This window comes from Aythya fuligula, chromosome 1, assembly GCF_009819795.1.
Source record: "Aythya fuligula isolate bAytFul2 chromosome 1, bAytFul2.pri, whole genome shotgun sequence".
Lineage (NCBI taxonomy): Eukaryota > Metazoa > Chordata > Aves > Anseriformes > Anatidae > Aythya > Aythya fuligula.
Window position 1 is genome coordinate 3,925,934 of NC_045559.1, and position 16,329 is coordinate 3,942,262.

Here is a 16,329-nt window from a genome sequence, read left to right on the forward strand (position 1 = left end):
ACAAAACGCAGGTAGAAATATCACAGTTTTGTCCTTGCTTGTATTTGTGCTTGCTCCAAAGTCTTTAATAAATAAATCATTTTGCACTTTTTTTTTTTTTTTCTTGTACTTGTTTCTTTCCTCTCTGTATTCACTCATCTTTTCCAGGCTGTGCACTCCTTGGGGTGTGGGTTTCCATACTTTGAGTTTTTTTCTGAACAGCAATTGGGGAGAAGGGGTCTCCAATCCCCTTGGTGTAACTGCAATACTCTTGATAAACAAATAATAAGCAATTCAGCAGTGGTTTGCTTTTTAGGGCAGGACAGTATAATACAGCCTATCCTAAATAACTGTGTCTAGACATGTTTTGGGAATAGGGCCCAATATGATAATTCTGGGGGAATTTCTTTCTCAAAGCAAAGTCTTGCGGAGCACTGTCCTCCTCCTCTAAAGCCCATCTGCCAACCCCCTGGGATGCTGTTTTCCATGCTCTGGGACTCCTGGAAAATCTGCCTTCTCCTCACTGCTTATCTGGAAACCAAGTCACCATTTCCAGATAACTGAACCTCCCTGGGTAAGCAGCAATTTCACTTCCCCAGACACTTTCTGCCCTTATTTTCAAGTGGGAAAATATTGAGATATTTTCTTAGGTGTTGGCATTTCAAGGAAGGAGAAACGCTGCTTTCTTGCATCGTCACGCTGGAATCCTGTAATGCAACCTACCGTAAAGATAACCTAATCTGGTTTAAAAGCAACTTCTATTTTTGCAGCGGTGATGAGCACCCACCTGTTGAGTCTACAAATGAAGCACTGAGTGATCTGCAAATCCCAGGGCCATTTGCAGGGAGAAATTTCCACTTAGCTTTTTCTACTCCCTTCCTGTGAGTGCCGGAGCCCACAGGGGTCAAGACCATGATATTCCTTGCATCTTGGGAAGCCAGCTTGGGAAGCCTGATCAGTTTACTGATACAGACACCCGGTGGAGGTGCCTGGATGGAAGTGTCTCCATGTGATCTGGGAGCCCAGAGGAGACTCAGTTAAAATAGCTCACAGAGTAGAGGCAGGGATCCAGCTAATCACACGCAGGTGTCTGGTGGGGAGTGAGTTATGTGGCTCTCCAAACTACTGACCACGGTGACTAGGTGCTTTATTCAGTTTTCTAAATACAGACGCCTAGTGAATGAATTGTGTGCTGGAAGAGTTGGCTTCGTTCCCCATGAGGGGAACCTAACCCAACATATTTACACACAAGACATTGATGCGTGGTTGGTTTGATGAGTGCCATCAGAGGGTACTGCAGTGAGAAGGGCTCGGACTCTATAGAACAAGCAAACTCTACTGAATTATTTTATCGAACATACAGAAGAACAGACTAACAGATGCTTGTCACACTCTTCAAATTTTGCTAGCATCTTCATTCTCAGTCACTCCCTACCAGCCTAATTTTCCTATGTGCTATTTGGGTAATTAGGGATAAGTATCTCATCTTTTGTCACTTGTTCCCTTTCCCCCCGAATCCAAGAGAAAATGTGTTTTGAACATCTTTGGGGTACTCTGGGGAATATTTTCAAGAGATTAACTGAGTTTGAGCAGGGAACCCTTCACCACCAGTGCTGCCAGTTTTATGAATACCTGCAGAGGAAGATGTTAAGGCTCTGTAGCTACAAGAGATGAAACGTGCAGCACCCTTCATGGTTCATCCTGTGGCCCCAGCCACCACAAACATGCCTTTGCTGCCTGGTGGGCTCCCACTTGTCCAGCATCTTCAGTGTGACACCAAGAGCATGAGGCTGTAGCCTGGATGACTGAAGGACCAGGACTTTGGGACACACAGTCTGTCTACAGCATCAGCATGGTATGGGATCCATCTCAGACCTTCTCATGATCCCTGGAAATGATCCACAGATGGAGGGAGCTTTGTGGGCACAAGCCAGCTGGTGAAACCCAACGGGAGAGGAGGAGGATGGTTTGGAAAGGATCGCCTTGCTGACCTGACAGCCACACTTTGGGCTCTCATATTTACAAACTGTCTTGAAACCAAAGGCCAGCCGACAGCATGAGCCTTCCAAAACCCCTTCTAGCAGGAACACATTGATGAGGAACACCTAAAGCCAGGAGGAAAACACAGCTACAACCAGGAGAGCTAATAAGGGTTAACGTAGGACAAGCCCTTGTCAATCAATTCCCATCAATGTTTCTGCACTGGAAGCCTTTTGCACTGAAGCTTTGCTTAATTGCAGCATACCTACTGTTTGGGGCCCATCAAGGGGAATTTATTTTGCTCTGGGGCCATGGCTCCACTTGAGAATAAATTGCCTTTGGGCAGACACAGGAAGGGAGCAGGGTACATTGTGTCCTGCTCAGCTACCCCTTGGTATCCAGATCAGACTCAGGAAGGAACAACAAACAACAGCAAGCCCAGGTGCCCCTCCTGCTTTAATTCCCACATGCTGCTCTCACACAGCTCCTACCTGAGAGCTTCAGAGCGAGTTACAATACCTTTAGCCAGTGCCTCCCTTCTGCCCAGCACTGCTTGATCTTATCTGAGTGGGAGAGCAAATACAGAACATTTTTTTCTTGGTGGGGAAAAAACATTGGGGGTGATTAAAAATGATGGCATGATTAAAAAACATAAGTGCTTTCCCTTTCTTACCTGGCTCCTCTCTTCACAAGGATGCTAAACCTTGCTAGAGGGGGTTGAAGTCTCCAAGCTGGAAACGTCTGAGTATTTTGCAGACTTGTGGCTTCTTCAAAAACCATCTCCACACTTGGGTACTGGCCCTAGATATCTGTCAACAGGGCAAAACACATGCCTGGCCTGTCAGCTCGTTTCTCTCTGCCTGGCCCCAACTTGTTTCAAGTTATAATAAAAGCTGTATAAGCCTGATGCTGCCTTTCTAATACATAGATGGGGGATGATTACCAGAGACCAATCCCTTTGCCTCTGCTTTCTTGGCAGGAGATAAGGAAAGAAGGAGAAATGCATTCAAGAAGGGCAATCAGTTCTGCCAGCATCTCTCCATCCAGGTATTTGTAGCATATCAGGCAGGGAAGATAAATTGAAGACTAAGACAATAGTTGCACTTAATGTCATAGTAAATCTAACGTTCTGCTGGACTTTGGGTGGCTGGTGACAACAACACATTCATGGGAAGAACCTCATTTTTGACCCATGCCAAAATTCCATTTTTTGCCGGTTTCTGTCCAGTTTCTGGCTGCCACAATGCTGGGCAGCTGAGGTGTCTGCTGTCACTGCCTCCAGCTACTCACTCCACAGCAAACCACTTCGATTCTGCAGGGAACTCCCATGGGCTTGCCTGGTTTTCCAGGGGAATTTGTACCTCTGAGTATGTATGTGTCCTTCCACCCTGATACATTTGGGATTCTGCTGCAAGTTTAGTTTGAACTTAACTGGGAGGTGAGGGCTGCAGAAGTATTCATTCTGAGGAGTTTAGTGAAAATAGGCAGCCAGGTCATTGTAGTAATAGTTTCCTTGAGGGAAAGACTGTGCTGTGAACTCAGTCCTTACGAGGCACTAAAGAATATAAATGTAAACCTAAGTTAGAGGAAAATCCCCTCTGGAGCTCGTGGACACTGCAAGTCCAACCAAGAGCTTCAAGTCAACAAATCCAGGTGGGTTCTGTCAACCAGGAACACCCCATTTAGCCTGACTTAGAGTAAAATTTGTTGAGAAATAATAAATTAAATGAACTTTTCTTTCTGTCCCACCCAGCATAGGATCAGCTAGAGGTCGAGAGGGTCTTGCAGTTTCACAAATGTCTTTCACAATAACCAAATGGCCCTGGGCTGCAGCTGCTCAGTCTTGTGGAAACATTGCTGGTGCATAAACATGGTAATGTTACAATGGATTTCTGTGATTTCCCTAGCCATAAATAATAATGTGTTGTGCTTACACAATGTTTTGGTTTTGGACCACTGCAAGAGAATAATATTAAAAAGCATGGCTTATGCTAGTGTGGAGACGAAGGAGTCTGGCTGTTTTGATTTGGAGACAGAATGCATGAGAAGTTGCCAGAAGTAGGTCTGGAAGAGTATGTGGAAGGAAATCTTCTGAAAATGAAACAAGATCGCATTCTGGAGGAGGTTTTAACCCATATAAGCTAAAAAGATCTGCAAGACTTCATCAGCTGGGAAAGGAGAAGCACCAAAACAGCTCAGGGACCAGGAGAAAGGAGGGTTTTCCAGATCCAGACATTGAAGCTGCAGGCTAGTAAAGTCATTTAAATGGCAATTATACAAGGAATCCCTGGAATTTAATGAAGAGTTTCTGCTTTCCCAGTGAACAGGAGAGAGTAAAACAGCTCCTGGGGAAGACTGGTGGCCCACCCCTGCTTATCCATCCCAATACAACCATCATGACGGTTTTTTTGGTGTGCTCTTCTGGGTGGAAAGGAGCATTGCTGGGGATATAGCTCCATCTACTGCCACAAAGGGAAATGTCAGTCCTCCACCAGGATCCGTATTGGGACCTTTGCTGATGCACTGTACGAATTGAACTCAGAAATGACTCACTCGCCTTTTTGTCTGCTTGTTTGTTTGTTTGTAATAAGGTGAAAATTATTATTTCCAGATACTCAAAATCCCAAAGGAATAGAAAATGACAACATGCAAATATTTGTTTTCATCCATTTTGTCCACTCGAGCATCTCATTTAAATAGCACCTGATAAGGAAGGAACAAAGCAGCATAAAATAGAGAGCAGATTATGCATAACACACTACATAAAACCTTCACTGCACTACAGACAACACAGAAACTGATACCAATGTATATCCTGTTAATAGGGTTGTGGAGGAAGATGGTACCCAGATCTCTAACTCCACCTAGAATTTTTTTTTTTTTTTTTTCCTGCCACAGTTTCCCAAAACTGCAGAAAATTCTGGAAAATTTGCCCCAAAACACTGTGGTGTAGTCTTACAGAAGAAAATTAAGATACATGATTTGGTCTTGGTCAGTGGGATGGGTTAATATTCAATGGGTTAGTTTTCATCTGTGTTCTACCATGAAAAAGTTAAGGACTTAATGTAAAATAATTGTCTTGGTTCCCCTAGTAGCCAACAAGGAGAGGAAGACAAATACAGAAGGTAATTCTTCCTCCTTCTCTGGGATGCTTGGCTCAGAGTTTCATGGCTGTCCCTCTCCTGAAGAGCCATAGTTTGGGGAAACATGATCAGGAGACATCCAGAGATGGAAAGAAGACCTACATGGGTGTGGAGAAGGGAATAAGCCATAGGCAGAATGTCACGAGCAATTGGTCAGCACCAGTGGGCCAAGCATACTGGACATGGGTTGTGACAGCATTCATCTTGCCAGGAGTGCCAGCTGCTTCTCTGAAGGACCCAAATGCCCTGTGATGTGTCCCTGGTACATAATAATGCAGCCCTACATCTCAGTGCAAGCTCTCCATCACCCAGCGTTCTCCAGGAAAGGACTGAGAGAGATGGACTGGTTGCAGGACTTGCAGGGCAACTTCCATTTAATATTTGTGATGTTATTACTGATGCAAATCCAGGCAGAGCAGAGGATTTTCCAGCTGTCCAGGAGAAAAATCTTTCTCAAGGAAGTTAAACAGGGGATAGATCAATTTTTGCTTTTAATGCTTACACAGGTTATTGGATGGTTTAAATCAACTGGATGATGCTTACTTGTATAGTTTCTCATTTTCCAGCTCCTTTTCTCAGTAGAAAAGGTGTTGCTGTACCCCAACAGTGTTTTCACACCACACTAGGAGCAACTCCCAGAAAATGAAAGAGAAACTTTGGAAACGGGTTATGCAGAGACAGGTGAAAGAGTTTATGATCCAGGTGTGTTGTAGGAAGTACTTCCTCAGAGAATAAAAGGCACTTAGAAAGCATTAAATGCCTGCTGGAAGTCTAAGGCTATGTCTGGAACCCTCTGAAATAAACAGAAAAAGGCGACCACAGAATTCAGCATCACGGGGACCCCTAAGGGACACATGCTAAGGTCCCAGCTACATTCAGCTGTGGTCACAGTTGTATTGATTGCAACAAAAGCAAAATCCAGTCTAATTTTGCAGAATCCAGGGACAGTGCATTGGTCACCAGAGACAATGACAGTCTTTCTGTTGACTTCACTGGGCTCGGGGTACGGCTATGAAAGCTGGTCTTGTGTTGCACAGAAAGGGAAGGGCTTTGGGACCGCATAGCTCCAGGGATTAGTAATAAACAAAGCGCCTTTAACTTCTAGGTCACTGCTCCAAACCTCTGCCAAGCTGCTGGCGGGCGAAAGCTATTGCCATCTGCACAGGGGCAGCTGATGAATGAGTTTGACAGTTCTCAGCACAGCCCTAGAAAGAAAATGTCCATATCATCACAGAGCCAGGCTCCTGTGCCTCCCTTTAAGGATCAAGAGGGCTCGTGAGAGTAATTGCTTTTCTGCTGGCACTGTTCCCAGATGCATGAGACCTGTTGGCAGCGAGCACAGAGGTGCTTGACCTTTGAGGGAAAAAGCCTCAACTCTTTTGTCTCACCATCAGTGGGGCCAGGACAACACATCCCTGCCCAGCATCTGACCCAAAGTCAGATTAAATGAGTAGATACTTGCCACATATCATGTTGGTGCTGGGCTGGAGACAGTAAATGTGAACTGGGAGCGGGATGGGGGCAGGGATACACCAGGTGAGCACAGGCTGTCCAAGATCCTTCACACTTTCCTAGGGTTTTTCTAAAATAAGCAGGGTTTCAACACAACAAGCTAAAGCTTGCAACCCATGCATTCTCATCAGTAGGAAGAGCTGGATGCAGTGGCAGGACATGAATATCCACATAACTGTGGCATTGAGAGAATTCACATCTCCCCTGCTAGTGGATTGGTTTTTGGCATTTGAAAACTCAAACATGTACCTTTGTCATCTCTTTTCAACTGGTTTCAGTCCCATCCTGGAGCTGCCCTTGCTGGTTTCATCTGTGAATGAGATGGTGAATGACCTTTGTAGGAAGAGGTATGCTTGGGATTCAAACAGACTGTGCTTTAGCAGCAGCACTGTAGTACATGAGGGTCTTACCCTTCAGCATCAGCTTTCCTGTAATGCATGGACTTGACCCCAAATGCCACAAAAAGAGAGATTTCCAAAGCATATTATGATCCCCCATCTGTCCCTGGCAAGCTGAAACGATGCCAGGAGGTAACCCAGGAAAGCAGATGGTCTCTCAACCACAAGAAACTCTCAGATTTGGTGTGCTTTTTGCCCAGCAGCTCTCCTTGCTCTACTTTTCCCTTCTAAAACCTGGTCACCTGGATAAATATTTTTTGAAAATTCCAGATCTTCAAACTAGCGAGCTGTGTGGGTCTGCCTGTGAAAGGCTTTTCTTACCCCACCCTCGCCCATGCTATATTTATTTTAAAATTATAAGATGCCATAGAAAGAGGGACAGAAAGGAGGGTGCTGTGTGTCAGTGGAAAAGTATCAGGTAATTGCATGCAGACTCTTCAAGAGGGGTACTTCTCTCCAACAAGGGGCCATGAAAACAAACCAGCACAAGGTTGGCTATTACTGAAAGTCAAGGCAATTGCAGAGAAGGCATAGCTAAGTAGAGAGCTAAAGAAGGGTGAAGATTAGACCATCATATTCAAGGTCCACCCACTGAAACGGTGCACATCTGAGCCATGCTGCAATTTTCCACCGCTTGGTTTATTCAGCTCCAACCACTCGGTTATTAACTTGATATGCTGTCAAATTGCAAACGAGCCTCAAAGCTTAGCCTAAAATTATAGGCACTTGCAGGGGAGGACTGATTTTTAGTAATGCCTGTCTATGGCTTGTAGGAAGAAACCTGGAGTGGAGACTTGCAGGAATGGCATCAAAACAGTTTGTGGGGGCTGAAAGGAGAAGATTGGTTTGGTCCAGGTTCAGTTATGATGAACTTATTCCACTTCAATTCTGCATTTGCATTTAAGAAACACTTTGATTTCTTGCTTAAGGGAAAAATGAGTGATGTGAACTGGTTTTCTCTCTGGATTTGCTGCTCAACTTCTGTCACAGGGCAACTAATAATCATAGCTGGCTGAAAAAGAGCAATAGGTCTTTGTAGATTGTACTTAAAAAAGATTCAAAAAATCTTCAGGTGGTTTTGAATGAGAAAGTAAAAAGCTAAACATTTGTTGAGAAAAAAAAAATCACAAATACTAATAGTAAATGAAGTTTTGTATATAAATTTTCTGACTGCTTGCCCTTTCCCTTGCCTTATCCTACCATGCCTTAACCCTTTAAGTCCTGAGAGCTGCCATGCAAATGTCAATAGCAGCCTGCCTGTCTCTCCTGTGTCATTGGCATTTGGATGCTACCAGGATGGCAACACGAGGCCCCTCCACTGATCCACAGCTGTGTGAAAAGCAAAATAAAACAAAACAAAACAATCAAACAACAACAACAAAATGCAAAGAAAAAGTCCAAGCTGCATCTCTGCAAACCACAACCCCCAGTACTGCCAAAGGAAAGTCCCCATGAGGGTGGGAAAGACACACATGTAAATGATCTACTTTGCCCTTGGAAGCCAAGAAATTAGGAGTGGGAAAAGGCTAATGCAGCACGAGTCACTGCAAGCCTCAGAGCTTAAAAAACATAGCACAGCCCTCTCCCTCCTTGTGAACAGGGCATCTGCATTATGTTTTTCAAGCATGTCTTCCCAGCAAGGAAAGAAATCTGCCTTTAGCCTCATTTCCTTTGAAAATTGGCTTATGCAATGCTGCACATCCCACCAAGGACCATTGAACCAGTTGGCTGGTATTAATCGCTGTCAGCAGAGAGGGGGACGTCTCCCAGCCATTCACTTTCCCATGGATTTTGCAAGCTGGGTGGAAAGGAGAATCTCTAAGGGATCATATGAGCCCCTGATGAGGAGAAGGCAAAGTCACTGGACACCAAGAAGCCCCATGAAGGAGCAATGGATGGGCAGGTGCATGGTTCATAAATGTCTCAGTCACTTATAGGTTTTCGAGCTTATGGGGAATTGTTCTTATTAAAATTTGTTAGTTTTGCACTTACAGAAAGAATCTTTTTTTTGCAGTGACCACATAATCACACGACTCTGGGAGCAGCAAATTGCCATCTGCTCCATCTCCCCAGTAAGTCACGTCTCTTTTCTCGATACTGGCCTAGCTGTGTTCAGTGTCTCAGGTCTTGTATGTATCAGTCATTAGCTTTTCCTTAGAGAGGGGCAAAGAGCTGGCCCGAGGATTTGTGTTGCATCCACAGTGGACAGAGAAGTCTTTCCCAAACACTGACCACGGTGGGAACACTGCAGACACAGCAGATCTGGATTTGGTTACAGCATAATCCTGGACAGTGCATTTTTTTGTCTCCAGCTTTTGGTCAGCTTGTGTTTGCATCTGCCATCTAGCACTTTCTGCCTAGCCCGATGGGGATTTTGCTGGGCATTGTGGCATTAACCCATATCGAGAAGAGCTGGTAGGCTCCATCTCCTACACAGACCCCTGGGGCCTCATCACAGGAGATAACTGCAGTGGATATTGTCCCCTGGGGGATTTTCTCCCCAGGATGAGAGATAACAGGAGTCCTTGATAAATATATCACGGCATCTTGCTTGCAGCTCTCGTGTAACGTGTGTTTAATCCAGCTTGTCTTGAGCCAGGGTGCCAGAGGGATGTTAGAGCTTGTCCGTGCTCTTGTCCTTGGGGAGCTCTTGTCCTTGGGGAGCACAGAGACTTTTTGGCAAGTTTCATCAACAAAAGATTCCAACAGGGCTAGTTTTAAACACACTGAGAAATAGAAAGTGTTACACACAAAGCTGTCTATCGGTGGATGGCAGCACCACCTTGTGTTCACTTCTGGAGAGGGGAACGAGACTGTTTTCGTGCCTGAACAGGCTAGAGATTCCTAACCACTCTGGCAACTCTCCTGAGAAAAATAGGAACTGTTAGCGAACACTGGACTGACACAAGGCAGAGGCATACAGTCTCGGCCAGGCTCCAAGCCTCCATCATCCCAGGGTTTTCCTTTCATTTGCACATGAGAATGGATTAAAGCTGTGTGCCACAGGTATCCCCACATGTGCTTTAGTGTCATGGTCAGTCCTACCACATATGGCCCAGCAAATCATTGGATCCACCCTTTAAATTCAGGCATCAAAGAACTTTTCCCACCATGTAGATATCAGTGCATAGGAACTCTGTATTACCTAGTCTGATGGGCTATACCTGGATCTGATTATCACACACTACTAATCCAATCAGCAATTCCCTTCTAGAAACAGCTCTTGGAACAAATAAAGACAATTTCAGTCTGAGCTACAAGCAAGCAGGAAAAAGAGAGAACACCGAGAGGGAGCAAAGAGAGTAAATACTTCCTTGGGGTGTAGGATTGGAGCAGTTTGGCCAAAGAGGTTCTCAATACCACCAAAGTGTTTTCATCTTTGGGCTGATAGACCAAAGGAAATAGGAGTAATGGTGATAGGATAGCAAGCTGGTACCTGCTGGCCAGAAAACTGAGGCACTGTCATATTAAATCTTGCCCAATAAACTCCTGTCTATGAGAAATATTCTCCTACCAATGTTTGTACATGTCATTCTACATCATTTCTACTACACGGTTTCTCCAGTGCCAGGGTTTTGACCTTGACCTGCAAAAAGAACAAAACAACAACAACAACAAACAGGGGATGTTTGGCCAGATTTGAATTAATGACAGATTTGTTGCTGGTTACAAAATACGTATATCATAACTGATGTTTGTGAAAACTGTGAGATTAAAGACCAAGATTCTGCAGTGGTGATAAGATTGACAGTTCACTGTTATTGTGTTGGTTATGTGATCTGTTTTGAGGCATACCCAGGAATTTCAGGCATGCACCAGGTCCCACTGAAGTTGCCTGTACCAGTACAGATATACACTCCAGGTAAAGCTACATAGATAAAAACTGTTGAAGTGACTTGGGAACATTGTTGTTTGCTATCCATGTGTTAGAACATTCCTAGGCATAAATTTAAGCCTTTCCTATATTTCACAATTAGTACAGTCCAAGGATTATTCTCATCTGGAAGTTTATTCACAGCCCTGCTTTGAAGGCTGGCAGGTTAAAGCCAAGCCATGACACGCAAGGTGATCCCACTACACAGGAACAGCATCTAGTGTATTTAGATTTTTAGTGTGGATGTGTTTGTAATTACACATCTTAATAAATAAATAAACACAAATCTCTCTCTTTCTCTCTCTCTCTCTTTTTTTTTTTTAATCTTTTTTTTTTTTTTCTCAATAAATTTTTGCTGAAGAGTAGCTAGCAAATTTACAAGTGACAGTTAATAACCTGGACAAGTCAATCTCTTACTGAAGTGGTTTGCTCTTAATGAGAGAACTCAGGGGTGGAGGCTTGGGCTGAACTGCTATATCCATCGGGACAATCTGATGAATGTTTGATATCACAGGGACGTTAAGGGGTGAGATAAAGGGGTTTGGAACAACATTGAGTATTGTCTGAACGTGAACCGGGGAGGATGGATCTTAGGGCAGCGTAACACAACCTGAGGTTTGGCTTCCAACTTGACAAGGGTCACCCATTTATCATTGGTCTTATGTCTGGCCAGCTTCTTCATTTTAAGTCTGCAGGAAAGAGATTACATGTAATAGTTCAGAGGGGTGTGAATACCATGTGCTCCCAACGGGTGGCAGCTCCCTCTGCCCCTGAGCCCAGAGGTGATGACCTGGGAGGCTGAGTTATTCCCACAATGTGGGGATAAGGAGCAATCACCCCTCCTCACCCAGCTTCAGGCTCTTCTGTAGGGAATGATGTTAGGGTTGGCAATTATTGGTATAGCTTCTCAGCAGCAGGGAATTAGGTATGATTCCCAGCTTGTTTTATTTAAGACAACAACTGGGTTTCAGGTGGAAATGACTTTACATGTATGTCATGCCCATCCTCAAGTGGATTCAGCATCAATAAAAGTGAAGTGGGTATATATGCCAGCCTTAGACACAATCAGTACTCAGGAATCATGATTCCAGGTATTAAAAAACAAAGCTAAGCAAAGCAAAGCAAACCAAACAAAACCAAAAACCAACTAACAAAAAAAAAAAAAAAAAACACACCAAAAACAACAAAAACAACAACAACAACAAAAAAACAACAAAAAAACAAACAACATGGACTTACTACATCATAGCAATTACAATCAAATAGTTACCAAAAATATTCACTCTGATTTCGAGGCACATTCACAATCAATATCCTTTTCCATTTATCTTCCACGTGCATTTCAGCAATTGAGTTTTCTGTGTGAAAACTCCACTCAAAGAGCTAATTAGAGCAATTCATTAGAAAAACAAATTTCAAATCTGGAGGCATAAAATGATGCATGCTGGAAGTATGTTTAAGTGTGTACAGTACTCAGGTGGGGACAAGAAAAAATGTTGGTACCTATGTCATCTGGCCTCACTGTTTTACAAGGATGGTCAGCCAGCAATCACAAATGAGAAAGAAAATATCCCCTTAACTTCTTCTTTTCCTCAGCCAAAAACTTTGCTAAGGAACGTTACTGGAAGGTCATGAAGTTAGACCTGTTTCTGATCAAGCAACATCAAATCACAATTCATGTGACATACACCTACAGCCTGCCTGAATTTGTAACAGTCAGAAAGCGTTGCTCGTGGAAGAAATACAAATGATTTAGGGGAATTAAGCAGTAACTGACCATCAGCTTGGATCTGAGTTTGAAGAAAAATCCCCATCTGCTGATGTTCAGAACACACACATGCAAAGGGAAGAAAAAAAAAAAAAGAAAAAAGCCATTTGGGGAGATTATTTGTCACATGTTCTCTGTGCGGCTAGTGCTGTTCTTCACATTAGAGCAATTTGGTAAGAAACAGCTTCTTCCAAAAAAACCTCTCATCTTTCCTCTTCAGTATTCTGTGAACCTTTGAGGCTCACACTGGCCAAAAGCAGAGATAAGGAGTAATCTGGGAGTCTAAATAGGTTATTGACCTGCCAGCCCATACATGCTAACTGGCCAGATGGCTGCTGCAAAGCAAAGCTTGTGATAGCTGAGCTCTTACAGTGTGTCTGCTCATCCATGTGGCTGTGTCTCCACTAAGAAATTGAACAGCTAAAGATCTTCCCAGGCAGTGAACTGTAGTTGTTCAGTTATTAGAATGTTTAAAATAAAAATAAATAAATAATAATAATAAAACAAAAACAAAAACAAAAAAGCCTTTTCTGAAAACCTTTTCCAGAAAACTGCAATTGCCCAAAATTTAGTATATATATATAAGCAATTCAAAAGTCAGTTTTGATGGGACCTGTCTTGAGAGAAAAGTTATTTTCTTGTCCTGTGGAAGAGTTGATCCTGAGTGGAGGAGAAGGCCAGATTGTCCCATGGGACCTCAGGGTCATAGAAGGGGTCAAAATTAATTATTTTGGTTGAAATAGGCCAAGAAGGTAAATGGAGAAGGAAGAAAGAGATAAGGGGAGAAGCAACCACAGAACCTTCAAGCCTTATTTAGCCTGAAAAGGAGGAGGAAAATGCATTGCATGGGAGCCGCTATAGGCTGTGCTAGTAGGCAATACTGAAAACAATAGATTGTTAAAATTTCATCATATAGCTTTCTTCTGATAAAGAAAATTTGTTCCTAAACAAACTGAAAACAAAAGAAAAATAAACATTCCATACTCTTGTGAGCAAGAGAGAGACAGCCTCAAAGGAAAGGATGTGATTTTTTTCCTTGGGGAGGTGTGACAGGAGTGTGAAGTTAAAGGTGAGAAACTGAGGCAGCAAATGTATTTATTTATTTGTTTATTTTTTTGGGGGTGCATTCCCTAACCCACCAGGATCTGCTGGACTTGGCCTGCCTCATCACATCATTTTAAGCACATGCATTACTTTCTTATCAAAGGACTTTGGACATCCCAATCTTATGTCAGCTGTAACAACACTGTGGTCCAAAGAGCTTGCTCTTCCTTAAATAGATGGATTTGTCAAACACACTGTGACTTTGGAAAAGCTGGATCATGCTGACGTTAGACTTGAAGAAACCTAATTTGGCCTTGTTGACAAAGATCACCCACCACTTCTGTCCTGGCCCTTGTCTGTGGACCCCTTCTTTCCCTTGTCATGAGGGAAGAGATGGCATCCAGAGGGGCCTGGGCAGGCCTGAGAGGTGGGCTTGTGCGAACCTCACGAGAGTCAATAAGGTCAAGTGTAAAGTGCTGTGTCTGGATTGGGGCAATCCCCAAACCAAATCCAGGCTGGGTTGAGAATGGATTGAGGTTGGGATTGTGCCCCTCTGCTCTGCTCTTGTGAGACCCCACCTGGAGCCTGCATTCAGCTCTGGGCCCCAGCACAAGGACAGGGATGTGTCAGAGCAAGGCCAGAGGAGGCCACGAGGATGCTGAAGGGGTTGGAGCCCCTCTGCTGTGGGGCCAGGCTGAGAGAGCTGGGGATGCTCAGCCTGGAGAAGAGAAGGCTCTGGGGAGACCTCACAGCAGGCTTCTAGGGCCTGAAGGGGCTGCAGGAGAGCTGGGGAGTGACTCTGTGTCAGGGGGTATAGGGCTAGGACAAAGGGGAATGGCTTTAACTAAAAGAGGGGAGATTTTGATTAGGTATTAGGAAGAAATTCTTCACTCTGTGGGCAGTGAGGCCCTGTCCCAGGCTGCCCAGAGGAGCTGTGGCTGCCCCATCCCTGGCAGTGCCCAAGGCCAGGCTGGATGGGGCTGGGGGCAGCCTGGGCTGGTGGGTGGTGTCCCTGCCATGGCAGGGGGCTGGAATTAGATGATGATTAAGGCCCCTTCCAACCCAAATCACACTGTGATACATACTATGATACTACGGCATAACAGTGTTTTGAAGAGGCAAATAAGGCAAGAGAGGGTATTGCTGGATTTGTCCTTGTCTATGTAAAATGGAGGTCAAAGCTATTTAGAGCCAGTGCAGTAGCCCTGAATATAGTTGAGATTAGTCTCTCTGAAGGCTTTTTTTTTTTTTTTTTTTTTTAAATTGTACAGGAAAGGGGCTGCTTATGAGCCAACTGTGTCTTGGAGAGCTTTATTTCATGCCATTGATTTTGCACATGTCTGTTCTTTTCTTCCTTTTGGATTTGACTCAGCTATACACAAGGGTGAGCTACTTGCAATGCTTGCAATGTGTTTTGTGTTTTCAGAGAAAAAGTGTCTCTGAACTAAAAAAAAAAAAAGGCTGGTGCCATTGCCATATGAGTAAGTGATGTAGTTGCAAGGAAGAGGAGTTCTGAGAATAGGGAACATTTCTCTGGCACTCAAAAACTAGGAAGTTCATAAAAAGTTAGCTGCAAGAGCAGGCTGCAGATCTGCTTGAACCTTTCCCTGGTTACAAGCTTAGACTAACAGTGAGCAAATCGCTGCAGCTCCAGATTGTTTAATACTTTTGTTTTGTTTTGTTTTGTTTTTATCTTCTTCTTATTATTATTTTTTCATTCTGTTCTCAGTCTGAGGAGAACAACTTCAGGAGAGGAAAAATCCATAGATAAAAGCATGTTTGTACCAAGGCCCAGGCCACCACCCACCAGCACATGAAGGGGGTGGCTTACAATGGACACGGGGCTGAGACTGAGGATTACCCCTGTCCTCAGGCAGGGCTAAAAGTAAAACCAAGAGTTTTTAGTAACTGAACATTGGGGATTTATTGTATGAAGATACAGTGCACTGTTACTCCTGCGAATGGAGTGTTCCTCTTAACCAGAAGAATTAGTTCAAATTTTTGGCCAAACGGGGCTGCCTAGAAAAGTGTGTTATGCACCCAGACCCAGTGGATGAATGGAGGATTTACCGTGAGATCATCATACAAGACTCCTAAAGTGAAAATGAAGACAGCTGTTCTAAAGCACCCCTCAAATAATTGTAACTGTCAAATAAGTTGTTGACATTTAAAAGTCTTAGTATGAAGAAGAGAAAATACTTTTGTTTGTTTGTTTATTTGTTTTTTAGCTGGCTCCAGAGCTCCAGTGGTCAGATGTTGGACACACAGCTCTCACATTTTTGTCCTTGTCATATATTAGATACCAGATGGGGAAAAGATGAAAACTTTGTTTCTTAAATTCCATTTAAGTCTGCAGAGTCCATCCAAGAGTCTCTTGATTTTTTGCTAGATGTACAGGCACGTGGAGCTTAAATCTGTGCAAGAGAGCTTTGGGTAATCACATTTTGCCATATCATCTAAGGTATCTTCAGGTTTCAGCTTCTACTTAAAAGGAGTTAAGCAGCCCAATTTCCTAGAGAAATGAGGTATCCTAGAGAAGGGATGTGGTCCACAACAAGTCAGATGGCATTTTGAACCCTCGTGTACAGTTCCTTGGATGAGTTAGAATCTGGCTGTGATCTTTTTTGTACA